At 41.2% G+C, this 25,116-nt stretch overlaps 1 protein-coding gene and 2 pseudogenes across 4 annotated transcripts in view; 1 reads left to right on the forward strand and 2 right to left on the reverse strand.

Moving 5' to 3' along the window:
• Positions 1-25,116, forward strand: part of gart (phosphoribosylglycinamide formyltransferase) — a 305,993-nt gene that overhangs the window by 18,442 nt on the left and 262,435 nt on the right. For 3 of the 4 annotated variants that reach the window (XR_012593021.1, XR_012593020.1, XR_012593022.1), the window contains one exon: positions 38-265. The exons of the other annotated variant lie outside the window; for it this stretch is intronic. The gene's annotated coding sequence lies outside the window, so the exon portion shown is untranslated. Of the gene's footprint in view, positions 1-37; positions 266-25,116 lie in introns of those variants that run through there. 4 annotated transcript variants of the gene reach the window in all.
• LOC141762580 (NLR family CARD domain-containing protein 3-like) overlaps positions 6,329-25,116 on the reverse strand; it is a 44,920-nt pseudogene continuing 26,132 nt past the window's right edge.
• On the reverse strand, positions 11,316-24,381 carry LOC141763119 (protein NLRC3-like; annotated as a pseudogene).

Consider the following 25,116-nt stretch of genomic DNA (forward strand, 5'->3'; position numbering starts at 1 on the left):
ACTAATCAATTAATCATTGCAGCTCTAGAAAGGAGAGATATGTTAGTGATTTTCTTCATGGGATGCTATATAGATTAGCATTTCAACTTGTGATTATAATAAGCATCATACTTGAAACTAAAATACATTCCAATGGTACCTTTTAAAACATGCAAGTTGCACTGGAATCTAAATATTAACATGCTGAGTATGTTAGTATAATTATGTATTTTTGAATGCTGAAACTGTTATTTCATTATTAAACCTGCCTGGGTGAATGCAAGGATTACTTTTTGTGGCATTATTTATTTATTTATTTTACAAATTTCTAAATGCATCAGAGCCACCTTTAGCCAACCAATTTCTTGAAGAAAATAGTTCTGCAAAGCTTTAATCAGAACATTTGTCCTTCTTTACAGACAATACTGAATCCAATCAGGTAAAAATGATATCCTGAAAGTATTTCTTATCACTTTTATGTTCGTTGGCTCCGATGGAAGCGCAGCACGGACAAGCTGACTCTCGATATAGACATATACATAGACAATTGAAAAAACAAAAACTACATATACATTTCATAATACCAGTTTAGTTTTATAGACATATTATATTCATTTAATAATTTAAAGGTCTTAATGGCTTTTTTTGTTTTTAATATTAGGTAAGATTAAGGGTGTAAGAAAATAGAGTATCGCGATATTATGTTTTGTGATGTACTGTATTGATTCTCAAAAAAACTCAATTTTTATTTTAATAGTTTACATGCAAAGATCAAGTCAATGCTTTATTTGATTTGCAAAGAGATGCACCCTCTCAGTATATAGACACAGACACACCGAAAACACACTTATAATCAATATTTAATCTTTCTAACAGGTTTTTTTTCATGATACAGGGGTAGTGATTCAGTATATTGCGATACTGTAAGCAAGGCCATATATTGCGATTTGTTTTTCAAATCTCATTTTAAAACTAATAAATTCTATGTAATATCTTGAAAGACACTTCCTGAAGTTTGGTATTGATCCAATATTTATCACACATGTTCCAGACTTCCTCCCTCTGTATCATGGACTGTGTTCCTCATGTTCTGGTTAGAGCTCTCAGTCTGATCAGAGCACACAGGTGTGTGATTAGCGCGCATGTTCACCTCCACCTGTTCACAGCTACCAGCCACACTGACCAGCTGCACGAGCTCCGAGATCACAACCATGTAACGTTGGTAAGTAGCACTGTTGTTGTTGTTGTTGTTGTTGTTGAACGCTTGAGTCCGGTTTACTGAAGCTAATATCCGCTAATATTGTTCATAGAGGCTGTAAATCAAAGCTATGTTGTTAGTTAGAATCTGCCATGTTAGCTAATGTAGCTAGCTAGAAGCTAACACGCAAATTGCGACACTCTCGCGAGATTAGATTTGCAATCTACGTCACGATGACGTCCCTTAACCCATTATTTGCTGTGAAACATATTTGTGTATATGTGTATATATACTGGAAAAGAAAGTTCGGAAACTTGTGTTTGGTGGATTATTTCTCTGTTGTTACAATGCTAATTGTCATTGTATTTTACATCGTTGGAAAGCCTGTAGCCGCAAACGGGCCTGACGGTGAAGGGCAGTCATTGCAGGCTTCCTGGTAGCCTTATGAGAATACACTGTTTACCATTGGCAGAGCATTTTGGAACATTTTTCTTGGGCGCTCCCCACATAATCAGCTGTGCTGCTCATCCCACAAATACATGATCCTTACAAGTTGGACATCATTGCGAAGGTAAATAAACAGGCTTTCCAACCATGTAAAATACAATGACCATTAGCATTGTAATAACAGAGAAATAATCCACCAAACACAGGTTTCCAAACTTTGTTTTTCCAGTATATATATATAAATGTGTGTATATATATATATATATATGTATGTATGTGTATATATATATATATGTATGTATATATAGTATATGTATGTGTGTATATATATATATATATATAGTTTGTTCAGTAAAGTCCCCCAACAGCAATGTGAAAGACTGGTGGAGAGCACGCCAAGACGCATGAAAGCTGTGATTGTAAATCAAGGTTATTCCACCAAATATTGATTACTGAACTCTTCCTAAGTTAAAACATTAGTATTGTGTTGTTTAAAATTAATATGAACTTGTTTTCTTTGCATTATTCCAGATCTGAAAACACTGCATCTTTTTTGTTATTTTGACCAGTTGTCATTTTCTGCAAATAAATGCTCTAAATGACAATTTGTATTTGAAATTTGGGAGAAATGTTGTCAGTAGTTTATAGAATATAACAAAAAATTTCATTTTACTCAAACACATACAAATAAATAGTAAAACCAGAGAAACTGATAATTTTGAAGTGGTGTCTTAATTTTTTCCAGAGCTGTATATATATATCATGGCTTTGGTTTGACCTCCTGGTCACATCAGTCACCTGTCTCTTTCCTGTCTTCAGATGACATCAGAGAGTGGTGAAGTACACTGAACTGGAGAGTGAAGCACCCTGGGAAACCCAGAAGCGTCCTCCTCCCGATTGGCTGCAGAACCTGAAAGCATTGTTCCGACCCAAAGAGAAGGTCAGCCATCTTTAGTCTTCAGAGGACTGAATTCATCACGTTCAACCTAAACTAATACATTAAACCAGATTCTTCTCTCCTGTGTGTCAGGTTGGTATTGTGGGCAGAACCGGTGCTGGGAAAAGCTCTCTGGTCTGAGCTCTGTTCCGCCTGGCAGAACCTCAGGGGAAGATCTACATCGACGGGGTTCTGACCTCTGAGATCGGCTTCCACGACCTGCGCCAGAAGATGTCCATCATTCCTCAGGTGAACATCAGCTGACCTCCTCTTATTGGCTGTTAAAACGCACACATGCAGAGGAAACAATCTGGGGATGTCCCGATGAAGTTGTTTTGGTTCCGATCCGATTCTTATATTTACCTAAATGTTGATTCAATATGAATCAATCAATTAATTAAGTATTAATATTGATAGGTATCTTTAGATTTTAACGGTACTTACTACTCTTGCCGATACCGCTTATTGATCCGGTACTTTAACGGTACTCTGAACGATTGTTTTTCTTGTTTTTAGAGAAAAAATGAAACAAAGTAGTAACAGGATTAACATTGCTTTATTTTGTCATATATACTGTATATACATTAACATTTGAGTAGCAACTGCAACAGTATGCTTAAGAACAAATCATTGATAATGTGATAATTAAAATGTAAAATAAATTTAAAAAATAATTATTTCTAGTATAAGAAACGGTCATGTTATGGACAAATGTAAAATAAATTAAAAAAAATAATTATTTCTAGTATAAGAAACGGTCATGTTATGGACAAATGTAAAATAAATTAAAAAAAACAATTATTTCTAGTATAAGAAGCGGTCACGTTTTGAACAAATCACTATTATAAAACTATAATGTGATGGTGGATCGGGCAACTAGGGGTGAAGGAAAACGTCGCATTTCTCCACCTGTATCTGATACACTTTGGCCAGATGTTTTGACAGATATCTTGTTTTTCCGCCCTTACAAGCAAAAAACTTTTTACTTTTTTTCGCAACGATCATTGTCTGCATATCTGCATCGACTAAACTGAAGCAGAACCACACTTTGGACCGGTTTGTTCTCTCCGCCACTGTCGCTAAGAGCCGGGTCTCTGTGACGACAGGCCGAGAGAGAGATCTCTCCTCTGGATTGGAAAATGCATCATTGACGATTGTTTTAATTTTATAAAAAAATTACAAACAGAGTTTGTGAGTTCAAAGGTGCAAGATAACGTCAATGTGGCCGAAATAAATAGGAAATACATTTACGTAATTGATTTGCACAGCGGTGCTACAAAAACACAGTAGGGTTCAGTAAAGATCAGATCGGATTTTGGTTCAAAATTGATATGAATTCATTTTCAGGCATCTCGCTCCCAGTGCGGTCTCGCGGCACGTCTGTATATCTGTTTCTCCTCTCTGCCAGACTAAGCAGTCTGGCAGAGACTGTGGCCTGTTTCAGAATAAGGGCTCTTAACAGAAACAATTAACCAATTACAAAGGTTAAAATAGCTGGAGACTCAACTACATTAAAGTCCTCCCCACCTTCTCCCCTGTTTACCAGGACCCAGGACACAGACTCCACGAGGAAGAACTCCAGCAACCGGCGTGTCTGTCCAGAGCCGTCCCGAAGAAGAACCGCATCCTGGTCATCGACGAGGCCACGGCCAACGCGGACCCCAGGTACCGCTGACACAACTTGCCTCACCGGCAGGGGAAAAATGACGCATACTGCACCAGAACTGCACAGAATGTAACCTTTTTATTTTCCCGACATACTATACTATGACTTTTTAATTTTTTCGACATACTATACTTGGACCTTTTTATTTTTTCGACATACTATAGTATGTCTTTTTTATTTTTTCACCATCAAAAGTGTAATGTTCTTATGACTTTATTCGTTTTTACTTGTGGCTCAGGTAGTAAAATGGATTTCTTTAACATCTATGACGGGTCTCTACAGGACAGATGAGCCGATCCAGAGAACCATCCAGGACAAGTTCAGAGAATGCACCGTGCTCACTATAGCTCATCATCTCAACACCATCATATACAGCGACAGGATACTGGTGAGTCCTCTTACTCATAGACTATAGAAAAGAGTACTTGTTTATCACCATAAAAGTCGTCGTATAGTATGTCATAGTATAGTGTGTCATAAAAAAATATAAAAGTCATTGTATAGTATGTTATAAAAAAGACAGCGACATACATTAAATTTGCCTTGGCGGAGGTCATATGTTGAAAAAAATGTCATAGTATGTTGAAAAAAGTCACTTAGATTAGATGAAATTCAACTTTATTGTCATTGCACATAGTACAAGTACAACGAAATGCAGTTTTGCATCTAACCAGAGGGCAAACAAGACCATATATAAAAATGAGGATATATTGGTTCGTGTACATAGGCATATACAGTACATGTATACAGACTGTAATTAAAATGTGTTGTATTGTGATGAAAATAGCTTAACTATAAGTTGCATTCTGATGGGACATTGTAGAACAAGTAATAAAAGTCATAGTATAGTATGTGGTAAAAAGTACACAGTATAGCTTTTCACGGTACTCAACGACACTTTACTCAAGTTAAACTGATCATAGCAAACAACACACAACATTAATCACACATTAAAAGGCGAGGTTTGTATTGCGATTTGATTGCGGACAGATCGGCGCAGTCTCGGATGTATTTGGGGAGTGACTTCCAGAGGGACGGGACAGCTACAGAGAATGCTCTGTCGCCCCAGGTCTCGGTTCTAAGAGGCGGAGCCAGGAGGTTGGCATCACAGGAGCCGATGCTGCGGGAAGGAAAGTCATTAAAAAATCATAGTATATTTAATGTTAATTTTTCAGTTTTTTGTGGTACTTTATTCTTAGTTTAATGCCAGTTAATCGTAGTTCAATCCACCATTGAACTACGATTAACTGGCATTAAACTAAGAATATGTCTGATGCTACTTTATTCTTAGTTTATTTAAACTACGAAAAAAAAACTACGAACAAAATACCAAACTACCACCAAAAGACTGCGGAAAAACTACTATCAGACATGAAATTACGGATAGACTACCATAAAATTTACAATAAACAACCATAAAACTATGATAGATCATAGAGCATACTATATTATGACATTTTTAGACCATACAATACTATTATTTATTTTTTTCAACATACTATATCACTTATTTTTAGAGCATACTATACTATGGTGTTTTAACGACTTACCCGCTCCACCACCACACTCCTTCCCGCAGCCTCGGCTCTTGGGATGCCAACCTCCCGTCTCCACCGTTAAGAACCAAGCACCGGACCTGGGGTGACCGAGCATTCTCCACAGCTGTCCCGTCCCTCTGGTAGTCACTCCCCAAACACAGATGTGTACTGCACCAATCTGTTCAAATCACAAAACAAACCTCACCTTTTTACAACTGATGTGTGATTAATGTAATCTGGCAAAACTGTCATCTCACCAATATACAGAATTTATTTTCTCTTTTTTTTATTGTATTATCTTTTCATTAGCACCTGATTAGATTGTCAAACTCTAATTTAGATGACCATCAAGGGCTTGAATCTCGAATGTTGTGTATTGTATATTTTAACCGTGTTGTTTCTATGATCATTTTAACCTGAGTAAAGTGTCATTAAGTAGCATGAAAAGCTAAACTATGTACTATGTCATTTTGAATTTTAAAAGTCAGTATGTTGAAAGAAGTCGAACAAAAGTCAGTACAGTATGTTGAAAAAATTAAAAAGTCATAGTATAGTAGAGGTCCAGGTGGAGGAGGTGGTTGAGTGTGGAGCAGAAGGAGTGGAGGAGTCTCAGTGTGTCTGCAGAGACTGTGCAGAAGGACAGAGTCCAGATACACTGATGATCCTCTGTCAGGTCCAGAGGAACACACAGGGATGATGGTGGTTAGAGATCACTACTTCCATCTGATGAGAGAAGAAGAAGACAACAGAAGTCATCCATCAGTGTTTACAGAGACTCCTAAAACACATAATCCAGACTAAAATGAACACAGTTTAAACTGCCAGATGCAGGAAGGACAGCTGACTGTGTGAATGTGTAAATGAACAGACTTTTAATATCACCATAGATCTGACTAGAACTAATTACACGTGTGTTCCATTAAATGAATAAGTTGATTAGATGTGTTCTTATAGAATAGAAGATACTTTCTTCATCTCCTGGAGGAATCACAATACTTTAGTCTTATTCTTTCAGCTCCAACCCCGGCGGTGTGAAACAGACTTGTGAGAAAGTAAAAAATAAATCTATAAAAGTATTGGTAGCAAAGTAACCAAGGCAACGCATTCAGTGTGAGGGACTGTAGGAGCACGACTCTGACGTGTCTCACCGCAACATACGGCTCAAGAAGCTGATTCAGATGAGGGACTATAGGAATATATGATTGGAGATCATGAACTGATTTTGTGTTATTGTGGTTATATAAATGTCATTTATGTCCGTTTCACACCGCTGGGTTTGCAGCTGAGAGAAGAAGGCTACATTATTGTCATAACAATACTTCAGTCAGGACCACTTTAGTCAAAAACACTTATCCCATTTGCAGTAATATATACATTATATTTGGCGGTATGGCTCTGCTCTGGGACCTCCCTGCCCATCCACGCGCCTACGTGGTAAGGAGAGCACTCCTCCTTGCCCTTCCATGTTCAGACATGGAAAGCCAAAGGCAGGGAGAGCAGCAGCAAAACCCCAAAATGACCACACCAAGAAAACCTCCCTGGCCTTCCATGCGCTTACATGGAAGAGCCACAGGAGGAGCTAGCTGAGCACCCAGCGGAAACCCGTACACTGGTTAAACCAATGCCACTTTCCAGAAGTGACACAGAACACTAATATTACCCCTCCTGCCATTATTATATTATATTACACTACAATACAATTATTGACCAAGAATTGGTTTACACACATAAGATGCATAAAACAATTAGTTTAATATACATGTATGTTATAAACTCAAATATACTTACTAGAAAATGGACATTATATTATATGGATATAAATGGATTACCTTGTAATATAGTCATTCTGAACAGCCTTTACTGGCGCAAAATACAGTATATCACAGATCACATGGTTAAGATCATATCTGCCTGTTTTACAATCTTTGACCACCAGGTGGTTTCGTGCACATGATGCATCCAGAATTAACCCTTTTCCGAACCAATATGCTGGAAAGCTCATCAAAGCTTTCCAGCATATTGGTTCGGAAAAGGGTTAATTCTGCCAAAGGCATGAAGCTTCAGCTCGCCTGCATCTACACAGGTTGCACCCTTCCACGTGCATACGTGGTTCCACGCGCATACGTGGAAAGCATAAGGCAAGGAGAGCACACCTGCTTTCCCTTCCATGTGCATACATGGAAAGCTAAAAGCAGGGAGCGCAGGGAGCCCCAAAAAACGACCACTCCAAGAAAACCTCCCTGGCCTTCCATGCGCCTACATGGAAGAGCCAGCAGGAGGGGCCAGCAGTACGACTTAATGGAAAGCTAATTAGACTAAAACATATACAGTGAAGCCTTTTGATTCTTCACAGGTTGCAGGCTGAGGCATATGGCTAGAAAGTTAAATGAGAGTCAAGCAGATATGCCGTAACATTTACTATATATAGCCAGCAAGTTACTGAGCACTCATAGCTTTTGAGCTTCGAGGATGTCTTGAGCCTCCGGCCGGAGATAACGCTCATAAGCGGTTGATGACCATCGGCCCCAAGCCTCGAGTGTGGAGACAAGAGCTGTTAATGCTGCTGTTGTTTCTGCTCCTATGCGGAGAGAATGCGCAGTGCAGCGTTCAGGTGGCAGTCCGCATGATTGGCAGAGGAGGCGAAGGTGTGAGGCAAACCAAGCTTGGGACATGGGCTTCCCCTCCTCTGTGACAAAGAATGACTCATTGGCTGGCTTGAGGTCGGCATCTCAGATAGTGGATCATTGAAGACGGGATTAGACTCAGAGATTAAAACAGATGTTCCTTCCTATCTCCATCAGTCTTGAGTGTTTTTTTAAAAATATGGTGAAATACTGAGTGTTAATGGTTACGTCAGCTATAGTGAGATCATGCGAAGGATCGAAAATTTGGTGCGTGTAGTGAACTCGCCACCTTTAAGAAACCTGAAAATGCTGTGAGGAAAACAGTTTCTAATAACAGGTCTGTGTAAGCACCAAAGCACCCTTTATGAAGGATGGCTGCAAGGATTTGGCTTCTCAGATTGTGCGAAATTGCAGCAGCAGGTGGAAATAATGGACCCTGGTGGAGATTTGGACTGCAATTCCCAGAAATCTCCGCGGGACTGTGACGTCATCAAAGCTCGATGGAATGACGTCATCGATCTGCGGCGCTGGTAAAGGTGACGGCCCTTCCGTGTTTTGAAAGAAGCCGGCTTGCTGGAGATGCCGACACGGACTCCAGGGCTTGGATCTGGAGTCATATTGGCGAGTGACGACTGGATGCTGGATAGAGCTGTCATGACAGGGTTGTCCTCCTGCTTCAGGGAGCCGGCTGCCGGGGCTGTAGCTCGGGCCGCTGGAGCTCGGACTGCTGGGCTTGGACCGGGGCTTGGACCGGGGCTCGGACCGCTGGATCTCGTGCTCTTTTGGAAGGCGGCTCAGCGGCCGTAGCTGGGACTGCAGCGGAGTTTCGGGCACTTTCTTTCCTTTTCTCAGCGGCTTTCCTGGGAGCGCAGGATTTGAGAAGATCTGCTGGTGGAGTTTTGCCATGGACGCTTTCCAAAAACATTTCAAAAGCTCTTCATGAGAAGACCCGACTGGAGCCGTGATGTGGTTTTCAACCAGGACTTGTCTGGACACTGGCCATTAGGAAATGCTGGGAGCAGAACTTGAATGTGTACTTATCAGATGCGAGCTCCGGCGAATAGGGAACGGGCTCTCTTTGCCGATGGCTTCCTCTGCCTCGGATGCTGTTGTTGTGACTCCATAGCCCAGTCATCATGGACGGAAATCGACATGACGAGCAGCAGGGTAAGTTGAAGCTTGTACGTGGAAAATCTGGTTGTTCTCATGTTGCGAGCGGCTTGTAGAGGAAGCAGCAACGGTAGGCCGGCTGAAGCAGCTTAAATAAGGCGCCCTGTATGAAATTGACCAATGAATGCATAGAGAGGAATCAGCTGATCCGTCAGCTGATGCATCAGCTGATTGGGCTGGCTTAAGATCAGCTGTTATCAGCTGATAGCCATCGTATGAGCAGAGCTTGACATCATGGCCTGCCTGAACTAACGCTACGCTCGATATGTGATCACATTAACTCAGCAGAGTACACAAAGTAAGTCTAGTCAGATCTCTGGTGCTCTAGACGGGGCAGTGATATTACAAGTCTGTTCATTTACACATTCACACAGTCGCTGACCTTTCTGCATGTGTCACTTTAAACTGTGTTGCTCTTAGCCTGGATTATGTCTCTGTGTAATATTATCTTACGATCCACACAGTACACAGTGGAAATAAACTGCTGAGAGTCCTGAGAGCATCATTACTGCAGAAACAGAGAGCTTTTCACTGCTCACTTTAATGATGGATTTACTGCTGCTAGGTTGGTTTCAGTCACATTTCAATGTTTCATCTACTTTTAAATATTACATGACAAATATGTAAATATTAGGGCTGTCAATCCATTAACATATTTAGTCGTGATTAATCGCATGATTGTCCATAGTTAATCGTGATTAATCTCAAATTAATTGCACATTTTATATCTGTTCTAAATGAACCTTAAAGGGAGATTTGTCAAGTATTTAATACTCTTATCAACATGGGAGTGGACAAATATGCTGCTTTATGCAAACATGTATATATTTATTATTGTAAATCAATTAACAACACAAAACAATGACAGATATTGTCCAGAAACCCTCACAGGTACTGCATTTAGCATAAAACAATATGCTCCAATCATTACATGGCAAACTGCAGCCCAACAGGCAACAACAGCTGTGTCAGTGTGCTGACTTGACTATGACTTGCCCCAAACTGCATGTGATTATCATAAAGTGGGCATGTCTGTAAAGGGGAGACTCGTGGGTACCCACAGAACCCATTTACTGATCTGGAGGTCAGAGGTCAAGGGACCCCTTTGAAGATGCCCATGCAAGTTTTTCCTCGCCAACATTTAGAGTAAGTTTAGAGCATTATTTAACCTCCTTCACTACCAGCTAGTATGACACCGATGGATTCATCAGGTTTTCTAGTTTCATATGATACCAGTGTCAAACCAGTGTCAAAAGAGGTGCTGCAGCACAGCCGGTAGAAGAAAAGTAAAGTGTTTTTTGAACATTAAAGCATGTAAACATGTTCTAGTAGAAACCTAAAATACAAGTATGAAGCTGAACATCAGCCTGATAGGTCCTCTTTAAAGGTCCCACATACACAGACTGAACAGTAAAACATCAGCTGTGATTTCAGCAGAAGTTCTGGTCTGTATAGAGACCACATGGTTACTAAATGTAACCATGGTTCTATGATGTTCTATCTCTCAATGAGAGAACAAACTCTTTCTGATCAGAGTTGATGGTACGACAGTTTGATGGATGAGGACCACTGTCTCTATACATGATGTGATGCTGTCAGCTGTAATCCAGCTTTATTTCCTGGAGACATGAACACAACAACAACATCTTCTTCACATCAACTCTAACACATGATCACATGATGAGCTTCTGGCTGATCTGATTGGCTGACTGTTCTCTCTCTCTCGCTGTGTGTCACCGTTCTCCTCTCACAGCTTAACGGAGGAAACACATCACAACAATACTGATGAAACCAGCATGGACCGACTCCGACCCTCTACTGACCTCAGAGTCTCCAGTCGACAGTGTGGACTCTTCACCAGATCAGACAGCTGCTTCACATCTGAATCCTCCAGGTAGTTGTCACTCAGATCCAGCTCTCTCAGATGGGAGGGGTTGGACTTCAGAGCTGAGGCCAGAGAAGCACAGCTGATCTCTGACAAACTGCAGTTCATCAATCTGAATAGAAAATAAATGATGTAAGTTTAGAAGACAACGTTCCAGCTTGAAATTATTCAATGTTTAATAATGTGTTCAGAGCTGAAGAAGGTTTAGAACGTAGACGTTTATAAAATGTAAACTCCAAACACCTGAAGCCAACAGGATGCAGGTTAAACAGTGAAACAGAGCTCTCATTAATATTAATGACAACGTGCTGCTACTTCAATAAAGACGTAGTGACTTCACCTCTTAAACTCTGACAGCTCCACCAGTGGATCCATCGATACAAACTCATGTTGAGCAGCCAAACACAAATACAAACCACAGAAACTGATTCAACTCAAGATCTCAAAGTTTATAATGATGTCAAATATGTCAGGATGGATTTTGGGGAAATGTGAACAAAAGATATATAAAGATACGACATCTACAATATATATATTTTAGGAATAGTGGAGTCATAAAATCAAACCATCTTTAGTTTAAACTCTTCAGTCAGTATAAGCATCATATAGCTTCATATTTGTTTTAGAAAAAGCAAATACTGAATATATTTGTTATTGTCAGATAGTTGAAATAGAGATTATTTATTTATTCTTCATACTTGTGTATTTTTTATTATCATTTCTTGGAAAAAAAGAAAGAGTTGTGATATATGAAGGTTTTAAATGTGTAGCTTAACATAGCTCTGCCACAGTCAATGGACTAAACCACTGAAGAAGAAAATGGACTTTAGCATTAAGATACTCAGTGTGGATCAGTATAATATCAGCCTTATGTCTGCAGTTTAGTGTAACCACAACTTTCACATCATATTAATCTCAGTACACAAGTAAAAAATGGTGTCTGACCTCAGAGTCTCCAGTCTACAGTGTGGACTCTCCAGAAAACCACACAGAAGCTTCACTCCTGAATGCTGCAGCTCGTTCTCACTCAGATCCAGCTCTCTCAGATGGGAGGGGTTGGACTTCAGAGCTGAGGCCAGAGAAGCACAGTCGATCTCTGACAAACTGCTGCCCCTCAATCTGAATAAAGAATAAATGATGAAGATAAAAATCACTTTATAATCCAATCAGATGTGTTCAGGTTTTAAATGTGTAGCTCAACATTACTATGTCCTAATCAATGATCTTTCCCCTAAAATGAGTAGTGACTTTGTCATTGTGTTATTATGGATCATCATAATGTCAGCCTTCTACAGACATCATCCAGATGTCACCACAACATTCATACAGCTGTTCATGTCAACACACATCAATAACATATGCTGCTGATCTCTGTGTTCATCTATGTGTGTGTGCTGAAGGAGCAATATCAATGATCAGACATTATTTGTGGAATATGTTGAAACAATCAGAAACCAGAGAAATATTTCTACTTCATGAAGTAAACTTGATCAATTCAGAACAAATATTCAGGGTTCCTACACATTTTACATTTCAAAATTCCAGACTTTTCCAGACTTCTCTGTAGATGTTTCAGATCATATTTGACTTTGTGACTCGGGGTTCAGAGGACGCTGTGACAAGACTACAGTGCTTGAGGCAGCTCTGTAGGAGTGTGTGTTCAGTCAGAGTCTACTTCCTGTGTTGCTTTCAACGACATCAAGCTCTCTCTGGCCTGCGCTCTCTCACACAGTAGTAAACATTGTGGCTGCACCGGCTGCTCCAAACACCGTGAAAAACACTCTGCTTGTAGGATCTATTTATTTTAGAAATTCAGAATTTGATATCTTAGAAAGCAGAATAGGGGCAACAGTCTGGAAACAGAAATGGTTTTCCATTCTCTCTTTTCTTTTTTTCCATACTCATCCAGACCTGGAAATGACTCAAATCAAATTCCATACTTCTCCATACTGCATAGGAACCCTGAATGTTACTTTAACAACTAACAGTGGACATTGTCTACACTTTCTTTAAGAAACACTATATTTAGCTTGATAATGTAATGAACCAGGGCTGGGTTTGTTACTTTATAAAAGATGGAACAGGCGACAGATGGATCTTTAACAGGTTTATTTGGAAAGATAAATAGTTAAAATGGTAACGTTACAAATAGAATGTGTGCAAACACGCTTTAAAAACAGATGCGCGTACAGCTGGCGGTACCGTGAGGTGGTCGGCTCATTATTAACACGGTGTGTTTCCATGTAAGGAATCCCCGGATGTCTCTCTCATTCAGCAGCGTTGTTATGTTCGTTTAACATTACGCTACGTTGTCTCTCACTGTCATCTACAGCTTTTTTCTTCCTCGCACCTCAAAATCTCGCCGCATATCCGTGTTGTTCTCGTCCGTCGTTCACCTCCGGTGTGTCTGAAAACATTCCTGCTGCCGTCCCGCTGTTTGTTTATGAGCCACAGCGACCTGTGACCTGTGAAAGTTACGTCACGGACTGAACGCCCTCATTTGCAACCCAATAGGTTTGTCCCGCCCCGTTTGTTAGCGACCCTGGTCCGTGAAATTCACATCAAAATCCACCCTGGTCCAACCCTGGTCTGACAGCAGTTGTTGCCTGTTGGGCTGCAGTTTACCATGTTATGATTGGAGCATATTGTTTTATGCTAAATGCAGTACCTGTGAGGGTTTCTGGATCAATATCTGTCATTGTTTTGTGTTGTTAATTGATTTACAATAATAAATATATACATACATTTGTATAAAGCAGCATATTTGTCCACTCCCATGTTGATAAGAGTATTAAAAAGTGTGAATAATTAGCGGTTAATCGTGATTAAATATTTTAATGGATTGACAGCCCTAGTAATATCGTGATATGGCATAAAGGCTACATTACAGTAAAGTGATGTAATTCTCTGAACTTACCAGACTGTTCTAGCTGTTCTATTATTGCTCATTTACACAAAAAAATATTGTGATATTTGATTTTCTCCAAGTCACCCAGCCCTAATACATCTAACTCAGACTGCTGAAGCCTCTGATTAGTTTAAGATCAACTTCACAGGTCATTTTACACACAACAAGACTGTGGATTTAGTCCTCAACCTCATTTGGTTTTTGATGCAATCTAAATGTCTGCAGCTTCAAATAATTAGACAATGCTGACATGAAAACAGAACAGTTAGATCTGCTGTCAAAAAGAACGTGGGAATAACTTAGAACCATAGAAACCTCTGATTAGATTGTGTGGTTCATAATCATCACTTGTGTGCCTTTAAGTTGGTGCAATACGTGTTTGTTGAAGAGTGCTGCACCTTTAGACATGTTCAAATAGAGCGCTACAGGAATGAGTCCTAAAACACAGAAATGAGTCAGCATTTTAGCACTTTCTGTTCCCTCGTCTGGAAGTCAATGGGTTTTTAGTTAGGTGCCTGAAATAAGGTCTGTGTTAAAGGTCCAGTGTGTAGGATCTGTAGGTATCTAGTGGTGAGGTGAGGAGATTACAACCAACTGAAGCCTCTCTTCTAGAGCCATCTGGAGCAGAGCCAGTGTGTAGAGATGTACTAACTACATAAGCTACAGTCAGTGAACTGACCTCAGAGTCTCCAGTGTACAGTTTGGACTCTCCAGTCCAGCAGAAAGCAGCTTCACTCCTGAATCTTTCATGTAGTTGTAGTTTCCATTCAGGTCCAGCTCTCTCAGATGGGAGGGGTTGGACTTCAGAGCTGAGGCCACAACTTCACAGTGAGTACCTGAGAGTCTACAGCCAGAAAGTCTGTCATGACACAAAAATTACAAAATACATTATTATGAAAGAGGACAGTTTATATTTACTTCATGCATTTGATGACTAAACAGTTTGATATTTACTTCTTTGATTAACATTTGCTCCTCACATCAGTGGTTCAGCTAATCTTATCTCACTGGTTGACATGAAACAATAATTCTCATCACTCTCTCTCAAACCTGCAGACTTTTAATCTTTGTTTTTCTTTAATCTTGCAGATGAAGAGAGAGAACATGTAGTTACATTAAGGCTTCCCTAATGTCCAGTCTGTCAGTGTGATCTGATCCCAGGTCTGTCTCCACAAAGTTAGCATGAGGCCTTCTTGATTAGAAAAGCATTTTTAAAACTCAGTGAAGAAGTAATAATAATACAGTTGAGAAAGTTGACCTCTCTTTGCTAGCTACCTGCTGCTGTCAGGTTCACGTCCATAAATGGGAAAATTCAGTGACTGCTGCCAAACGGTAGAGAAATGAATCAAATCTCGTAATAATATTAGACCTGTATAAATAATTAAACATTCATATAATTAGATATGTTGATGACTGCATGGCGTTTTGTCATTAACACTCTTTTCTGAGCATCAAACGTATTCAGCTCACAAACACAATTAATGAACCAATGAGGTTGCATTATTTTCAACATAATGTCATCAGAAAGATGATATCAGTGTATCAGCATTAAAAACAGAACATTGATCTTTGGTGTGTTTAAGATCTCTAAAAAAGTCTGAATTCTACCATTCTGCTGTTATATATTCATCAGACTGCTGTTATTGGTGGAAGCTGTGTATTTCCTGTTACTACTCTTCTCTACAGCAACAAGAGAGAGAAACACCAGAGTTTCCTTCTGTGAGTAACAGAATAAAAGGAAAGACTTCAAAACAAGATGATGGAACACAACTTGAATTCATTAGCAATAAAATGCACCATTACTCGATTCAACACACTCAGGGGTGTCGACAGTCTTCGTCTCGTATGACCAGTAGTTTACGGTGGCTAATGCTAGAGTTGGGACGATTTTCAGTTTTGCCGGTCCCATCCGGTATATGAGCTTAAACCGGTTTGATTTTATGCTAACCGCCGGATCCGACAGTGCTAAATCCAGCCTGCATTGCATTACTAATAAGCAATATGACAACGTGATTAACGTAATATTATGATATAATGTTGGTGTATAAACAAGAAGAGGTTTGTTTACTAGGAAGTTCATGTGTTTTTTGGGGTGACGAGACGAGACATGGCAGAGCTGGTCTCAAAGAAAACTAAAACTGCAGCAACATGGCAACAGTTTGGATTTGAAGCCAACGAAAGAGATGAGCCCAAAAACACACGAGGTAAGGTGTAATGTGGTGCGAGGCCTATTGAAAGCAAACCCCAACACCAGGACTCTGATCCAAGGACCGCCCCGACTCCCCGCCGGATCAGCAAACGTTCTGTTGCTGCCGTTACACCGGTTAGACCCAGCGCTCCATCAGACAGCTGATCTTTTGTGTTTTACCTCCGAGGTTATGTTTTCATCGGCGTGCGTCCGTCCGTCCATCTGTCTGTTAGCTTACTCCGAAAGTTTGCGATGGATTTGAAGACATTTTTGGAGGGGTGGGGTGTGGCACAACGAACAATACATTAGATTTCGGTGGCGATCCGGATTCAGGAATTTTTTTAAGGATTGTGATCAGCCTGAGCATTAAGACCTCAGGGTATAACACATGCACAGTGTGACTGACGCATGACCCCGCCTCCTTCTGAGAGCAGAGAGATACGTGAGTGGATGTGTGTGGGAGCTGCTGGCCGTCCGCGGTGAGAAAGAAAAAAGCGGTAGATGACGGGATGAGAGACAACGTAGTGTAACGTTATACAGACATAACAAGGCTGCTGAATGACAGAGGCATCAGCCGATACGTTACATGGAAACACACCGTGTTAATAATGAGCCGACCACCTCACGGTACCGCCAGCTGGGAGCTGTGATCTGTTTTTAAAGTCAGGCACCTTGGCAGAGGTCTACGCTCTCCGAGTGCCATTCTAGTTTCATTTGTATTCCCAGGTTCACATGTCGTCTCCATCACCCAAAAAGATAAATAAGAAAAAACTGTAAAATGTAACAATTATTATAAATAAATAGAATAAGTGTTCATTAACTTGACAGCTAGAAACACAACCTACTGGAACATTTTGAACTCAACATTTGAAACAGCTCAAGAACATCTGTGACAAAATACAACTGACATATTTATGTAATAAACACATGGAACACTTATAAGAATATTATATTTTAAGAATCATTTTATAGTGTGTATATTTGAAGAACTAAACTAGTAATCTACACTGATCTATAAAGTTAATCACATCTGGACTTACACAGCTTTTCTGCAGTTCCTCACAGCTGGAATCAGTCTCAGTCGTCCCTCCTTTGTTGTGTTGTACTTCTTCAGGTCCAACTCATCCAGAACCTCCTCTGACATCTGCAGCATGTAGGCCAGAGCTGAGCAGTGGATCTCAGAGAGTTTCTTCTCTGATCTGTTCTCTGACTTCAGGAACTCTTGGATCTCCTGATGTACCGAGTGGTCGTTCATCTCCGTCAGACAGTGGAAGATATTGATGCTTCTGTCAGGAGAGATTTCAGTCTTCTTCTTCTTCAGGTTGTTGATGGCTCTCTGGATGATTTCTGGACTGTTGTCTGTCTGACCCAGCAGACCTCCTAAGAGTCTCTGGTTGGACTTCAGAGAGAGGCCATGAAGGAAGCGAACAAACAGGTCATGGTGGCCATTTTTACTCCTCAGGGATTTCTCCATGGCTCCCATCAGGAAGTCCTCCAGGGTTGAATGAACATATGTTTTTCCTAGGAAGTCCTTCAGTACCTCTGTGTTGCTGTTTGTGTAACAGTGGAACATGTAGACTGCAGCCAGAAACTCCTGAATGCTCAGGTGAACAAAGCAGTAGACTGTTTTCTGGAAGATCACACACTCTCTTTTGAAGATCTCTGTACAAACTCCTGAGTACACCGAGGCCTCTGTGACATCCAGACCACACCGCTCCAGGTCTTCTTGGTAGAACATGATGTTTCCTTTCTCCAGCTGTTCAAACGCCAGCCTCCCCAGCTTCAGAAGAACTTCCCTGTCAGCCTCCGTCAGCTCCTGTGGACTCGTCTCATTTTTCCTCACCGTACTTCTGCTTCTTCCTCTTTGTCTGAACCAACAGGAAGTGTGAGTACATGTCAGTCAGGGTCTTGGGCAGCTCTCCTCTCTGGTCTGTAGTCAACATGTGGTCCAGAACTGTAGCAGTGATCCAGCAGAAGACTGGGATTAGACACATGATGTGGAGGCTCCTGGATGTCTTGATGTGTGAGATGATTCTGCTGGACAGCTCTTCATCACTGACTCTCCTCCTGAAGTACTCCTCCTTCTGGGCGTCAGTGAAGCCTCGTACTTCTGTTACCCTGTCAACACATGCAGGAGGGATCTGATTGGCCGCTGCAGGTCGGGAAGTTATCCAGACGAGAGCTGAGGGAAGCAGATTCCCCTGGATGAGGTTTGTCAACAGCACGTTAACTGATGACTTCTGGGTGACATCAGACACAACCCTCTTGTTCTTGAAATCCAGTGAAAGTCTGCTTTCATCCAGGCCGTCAAAGATGAACAGAACTTTACAGACAGCGAGCTTCTCTGCTGTGACCTTCTGTAATGTTGGATGGAAATCATGGAGCAGCATGAGAAGACTGTACTGCTCATCTCTGATCAAGTTCAGCTCCCTGAACGAAAGCAGAACCACCAGACTGACATCTTGGTTCTCCAAGCCCTCTGCCCAGTCCAGAGTGAACTTCTGCACTGAGAAGGTTTTTCCAACACCAGCGACGCCGTTCGTCAGAACGACTCTGATGTGTCCCCGTTGGTCAGGTAAGGCTTTAAAGATGTCCTGGCACTTGATTGGAGCGTCATGGAGGGTCTTCTTCTTGGAAGCTGTCTCAAGCTGCCTCACCTCATGTTGGGTATTAACCTCTTCACTCTGTCCCTCTGTGATGTAGAGCTCAGTGTAGATCCTGTTGAGGAGGGTTCCACTTCCTGTTTCATCACTTCCTTCAGTCACACATTCACATCTCCTCCTCAGACTGATCTTATGTTCATCTACAACCTCCTGCAGACCTCTATCTGCTGAAAGAGAAGGACAAAAGTTACAAATAAAGAAAATGTGACAATCTGCTTATTATGTTCATTGCCAATATTGAAGTGATCAATATAAAGTAAATAAAAAAGCAGTAAAGGTTAAACAGTCCAGTTTTAATGGAAGCATCAGAAATGCTCCTTTTTCTCTCAGTCGGTGTACATGTTTGATTGACAGCAGAGGAGGCGGAGCCTCAGCTGTCCGTCTGCAGCTCTTCATCTAAACAGCTCACTGTGGCTGTTCCTTCCTCACTGTAATATTTAAAACTCATCCACTCATCAAATAATGCAGAATATCTTCATATCTCGTTGTGTAGACCTGTTTTTATTCAACAGCACCAATAACAAAAGCCTGCCTCCATCAAAAGTTCCTGGGACTTTTTAGTCCTACTACGGTTAAGGAACTAAAAGGTTCCTTCAGTCCACTGTTGTCTGTGTTTCCACTACGGTCTAAAGACCTGTGAAGATTCAGCAAATTAGTCCTCTGATGTAAGAAAAAGCAACATGAGATGTGACGAGGGCTGTTGGTGGTCGCAGCAGTAAACACACTCTGCAGTCTGCCGTTCAGTGTGTCGCCTGTTTACTCTAAAAAAGACGCTGGAAAAAAACAAAACATTAGGTTTTATCTCACTGTGAAGACATTTACTGATGAACGTTGGATGTAATGAATGAAATGCAGAGGAGGAAAGTGAAACTAAAAGCGTCCGTCTCCACAGTAAATCATGTTGAGTATTTGAGGGTTATTTATTTCTGCTTTAGAACGTTAACGCCGTGAAACAATCAGAAAATAACATTTCTTTCTCTCAAAGAAATGTTAACGTCACGCTACGTCTCTCTTCTACTGATCGTCCTCTCGCTCGTGTTGTCTCTCTTGTTGTCTCTGTCTTCAAGGCTGGACCGCAGAGGGCCAGCAGCCCTACAACCGTAAAAGTCTGTCACTGAAGGAGTGATGAAGTTACACGATTGGCCGGCCGAGTGTCGGAGTTTCCTCATTGGCCGTTGCTCTTTCAAAATGAAAGACGGAGAACAGTCCTTTAATCACATGAACCCGTCCAGCGCGACGCGTCAGCTCACTAAACTGTCAAGCTGTCAAACTAGGAGATCTAGTTCTGAACTGAAACCAGATTCAGCAGAGGCATCGCCTATATCTCACTTCAAATGTTTTCAGAAGTAGATTTTGGTGGCTTGTTTAGACGGAATAACAGAAAGTTTACGAGCAGGCTGCCATGTTGTTTCCTGTTTGAAACGGCGAGCAGAAAACCAGGAACCAATCAGGTGCATTCCACGTCACCGCTTGACCCATAGACATAAATACATAGACGCCGCATTGACCTCTGGACCGTACGTCAACGTTGGCGTATGTATATTTGTCTTTGGCTTGAACGGCCAGTTGAGTGGAGCAGGGCGTCCCCTAGTGTCCTCTCAGGACCTGGTGAGACTTTTATGACTTTTTATGTATTAAAAGAACAAGTAGTGTTTTCAGACATGGAGACGTCAGACAGATGTAGAGTCTTACTTTGTACAGTGCTGGTCTGACCGGCTGGCTGCAGTCCAGCTCTGGTTCTGGATCTTTGTCCACACTGGGGACAGGAGGAGTCTCCTGATGAAGCAGACTGGTCCCAGTATGAGGTGATGCACTGTCTGCAGAACCAGTGTCCACAGCTGGTAGAGACTGGATCCTTCAGGACGTCCTGACACAAAGCACAGCAGGACAGCTGCTCCTCCACAGAGACATCACTCCTCTTCCTCTTCCTGTGAAGACATGTCTTTATAACTAAAAGGCTTTGTTGATTGGCCGACACTGTCTCAAAGCTCAGATGGTCACAGAGAATGTAAATGGGTTCTATGGGTACCCACGAGTCTCCCCTTTACAGACATGCCCACTTTATGATAATCAGTGACAGTTTGGGGCAAGTCATAGTCAAGTCAGCACACTGACACACTGACAGCTGTTGTTGTTATTGTTGGGGTCCCGCCTCCGTGGCCGTCCTCCAGAGGGGTCCCGCCTCCTGTCCTTAAAGCATCAGTAGGCCAGATTGGAGCAAATATGATTAAAAAATAGTTATTTTTATAAAACGGTCTCTATATCGTGACAGTAGTACATGAAACAGGTAACTTGAAAAAAATCATGTTGCTCTGTGTGCTCTGGTGCTCCTAACGGCATCTGCAAGACTTCACTCACCGGAGGAAAACGAGCAGTAAGAGCTGATCTGAGGTCCGCTGCCCAGCTGCCATCTATGAGAGCCGGCTGTCAATCACTTGCGAACTCCGACCAAACGGTCAAACTAGGCAGCTCTGATCAAATATGAATCAATATTCTGTTACGTTAATGTCTATTTCTCTCCTCAGATGTTTTCAGAATCATCTTGTAGTGCACGGTTTAGCTGTAAAATGAGAAAGTTTGTGACGCCGTCGCCATTGTGAAATCTGGTGAAGGAACGCCAAGTTCCGGTCACGTGACCGGAGCACAGCCAATAGGAACACTATTCCTGTGATTGGTCAAAGTCTCCCGTCACGGGCTAGATTTTCTAAAACCTGAAAACAGAGCCATGAGGAGGAGCAGAAGTCTAGTTATCTCTCAGAACACTTGAATTACAATATGCTGAAAGGTTATTATGGGAGTTTTGCACAATGATGCCAAAAATATACTGCCTACTGCAGCTTTAACAGTCTCACGGTCACTTTGGGCAGCTTAGCTTGAGTTAGTTAGGTTTGAACTGAGGTTAGAAGTGGTCTAAATAGTGTGGTAGACCAGCAGTCTAAGACACACAGTATGTAACACTGGTGTCTCTGGCTCTAATCCAGATGTTTACAGTTATGTTTATGTCATTCTGTGTTCTGTCACTTTCTACTGTCAACTATCAAATGAAGGCATGAATGAATTCAAATATTCTAAAAAGAGAAGTGGTCTAAATTTACATTACTGCCTCTTCTTATATGAGCAGATAACTTTAACATCACTACTGCCCAGGGAGGTTTGTTCTTGACCTTAAGGAACAACATATGGTGGAGAAAATCTAAGGTCAAAGGTCCACTTACTAATGATCCAAAACTTTCAACTAAAGTAAGTGAGCTTAAATTCCCTTCACCATATTTTACATCAGTAGTTAGTTAAAGAACAAACTCAAACCGTCAACATGCGTTAGTTCAGATCAGAAAGTCACACAATAACACAAACTAACTAACCGATAGAAGCAGCAGTAGAGCAGCAACTCCTGTGTTCTGAGAGGGAAAATGACTGGTTTTGTGAATGAAGTCTGGTGGCTTTGAAGAGAGCAATATAACTATGTGGTCTCTATTGCTCTGGTCTATCAGGACCTCTCTATTTCTCTGGTCTATCAGGACCTCTCTATTGCTCTGGTCTATCGTGACCTCTCTATTGCTCTGGTCTATCAGGACCTCTCTATTGCTCTGGTCTATCGTGACCTCTCTATTGCTCTGGTCTATCGTGACCTCTCTACTCTCGAGGTAAAGCTCCCGTCCACAGCTGCTTTACCTCTCCATCAGACAGCCCTTTTTGACGGGAAACTGAAGCTGTTATATCGCTCTCTTCAAAGCCACCAGACTCCATTCACAAAAGCAGTAATTTGACTTCCCAGAACACGGGAGTATACGTACAACCCCACTTCAAAGAAGCTGTCATAACAGCTGATTTTAGGAGAAGTCAAACCAACACATTATTTTGAGGACTAATGTGAGAAAATGAATTACACATCTAAAGCACATTCTTTCACATTTTGAATAGTTGTAAATCTTTACAGTGACTTCAAAGTTCAGGCAGAAATATGAATATTTTCTTGACGTGTAAATTGTGAAATGGAGGTTCTCAGGTGTTTTGTTACAGAAATACAATCAGTAGTTTGTGGCTCTAAAACCCAGACTAAGATCCATCTTAGTTTGAAACAGTATCTGCACTAATAGTTCTGCATCAGGAATATAAATCTGTTAGCAGAACATTTAGTCTTCATCCTCAATGCATCATCATCCATCAGGTCAGTGCACAGTAGAAACAGTCTTTGTGTCTGAGGGTCCAGGTTCATTACTGAAGAATGGAGGACGATCTTTGGACCGGTCACTCTTCATAGACAGACAGCTGGGTACTGGAGACTCTGCTCTCTGTCTGAACTGAACTCTGCAAACACCAAGATGATTTGATTCACATCACATGAATCCTTGATAAATTCTCTGATGACAAAGACATTTCAGTAGCTCTAAACACACAAACTACTGCTACTGTCAATAATGTGGTTTAAAGTTTGTATTAGTCCTCTTAGATTACAGCTGTTCTGGGTGACTGACAGCTGTCAAGGAAGAATGCACTAATTCATTCTCTTTGTGTCACCAACAGTGTGTTAAACTTCACTTAGTAAATACATTTTAGTAGAAATTTAATATACAAACACAAAATCAACTAAATCATGGCATTGGCATGGTATAACTTTGTTTTTATATCATTCTGTATCTTCCCAGACGGTGAAGAAGAGAGCGAGTGAGAGAGAGTCGGTGTGTTGAGCTAATTCTTGTCTCATTTGTGGGCTGATAAACAGTAAATTCATCTAAACTGGGTTGAAAAACGATGCCATCTTGTTGCCGTGGTGATGAGTTACGTCTGACTATTAACCACTCCTCCATTCTCTGTTTGAGAAAGAACGTTAACCAAAACACAGGAAGTAAAACTGGCTGGAGGGGGGGGGGGGTTAATTCTCTTTGTGTCAAGAAACGTTTGATCAACTTCAGTTAGCAAATACATTTTAGTAGACACTTTAAAATAGAAACACAAAATCAACAGAAAACATGGTATTGGTAGAGGAAAGTGAAAATGAGTCCTATAAATGAGTTAGTGGCAGCTCTCTTACTTTGACTCTGAGGGTCCAGGTTCATTACTGAACCTTTAGACCGGTCACTCTTCATAGACAGACAGCCAGAGACTGGAGACTCTGCTCTGTCCTCCTCTTCCTCCACACGGTCACTCATCTTCTGATCTGAAGTCAGTCTGAGAGGTTAAACATTAACACCGACTGTGAAGGAAACAAGTTTGTATATGAGTCACAGGAAAGACTGAGAGAACAGGAAGTAACACACAACCTCTCTCTATCACACACACACACACAGTATACAGTATAATAAAACCACCCAGAACTCCGCCTGGTCACTTTTCTTTAACTCTCTGCTTGTTTTCTTGGGTTACAGCAGGTTTAATGAGGATTATTCAGCCAATCACGACTTTGTGTTCACAGATGAATCAAACTGTTGAGTTCATTCTAACATTCTACAGTCCACAGGGAGGAAACTGACTCAGACACTTTGACAGGGAAATAATAAAATGTTGGATTAACACTCACCCTGCTTCTATCTTCAGTCTTCACATCAAAATCTCAAAATGTAGTCTGAACCGGACTGAACTGAAACTCTTTCACTTTCATGGATCCCTCCCCGTTTTCATCAAGGCCTATAGAAAGGAGGCTGGGTCGAGTGCAGGCCAATCTTACTGCGCATGCGTTAAACCCTCAAAGATATGCATGTGACGCAGCCTCCCTTCCATAGGCCTTGTTCTCATGAGCCTGGATCACATAGTCAGTGTGGCTCCTCCCCTCTCAATTTACAGGAAATCAGCTGAGTTCATCTGTGACTGTGTGTGTGTGTTCACAACCATTTAACATGATGTGTTCATAAGAATCTCTCTTGGCTTGAACAGGCTGAATTAATCCTCTGAGACCCACAATAGACCAGTTTTAGT

The sequence above is a fragment of the Sebastes fasciatus genome, chromosome 24, assembly GCF_043250625.1.
Source record: "Sebastes fasciatus isolate fSebFas1 chromosome 24, fSebFas1.pri, whole genome shotgun sequence".
Lineage (NCBI taxonomy): Eukaryota > Metazoa > Chordata > Actinopteri > Perciformes > Sebastidae > Sebastes > Sebastes fasciatus.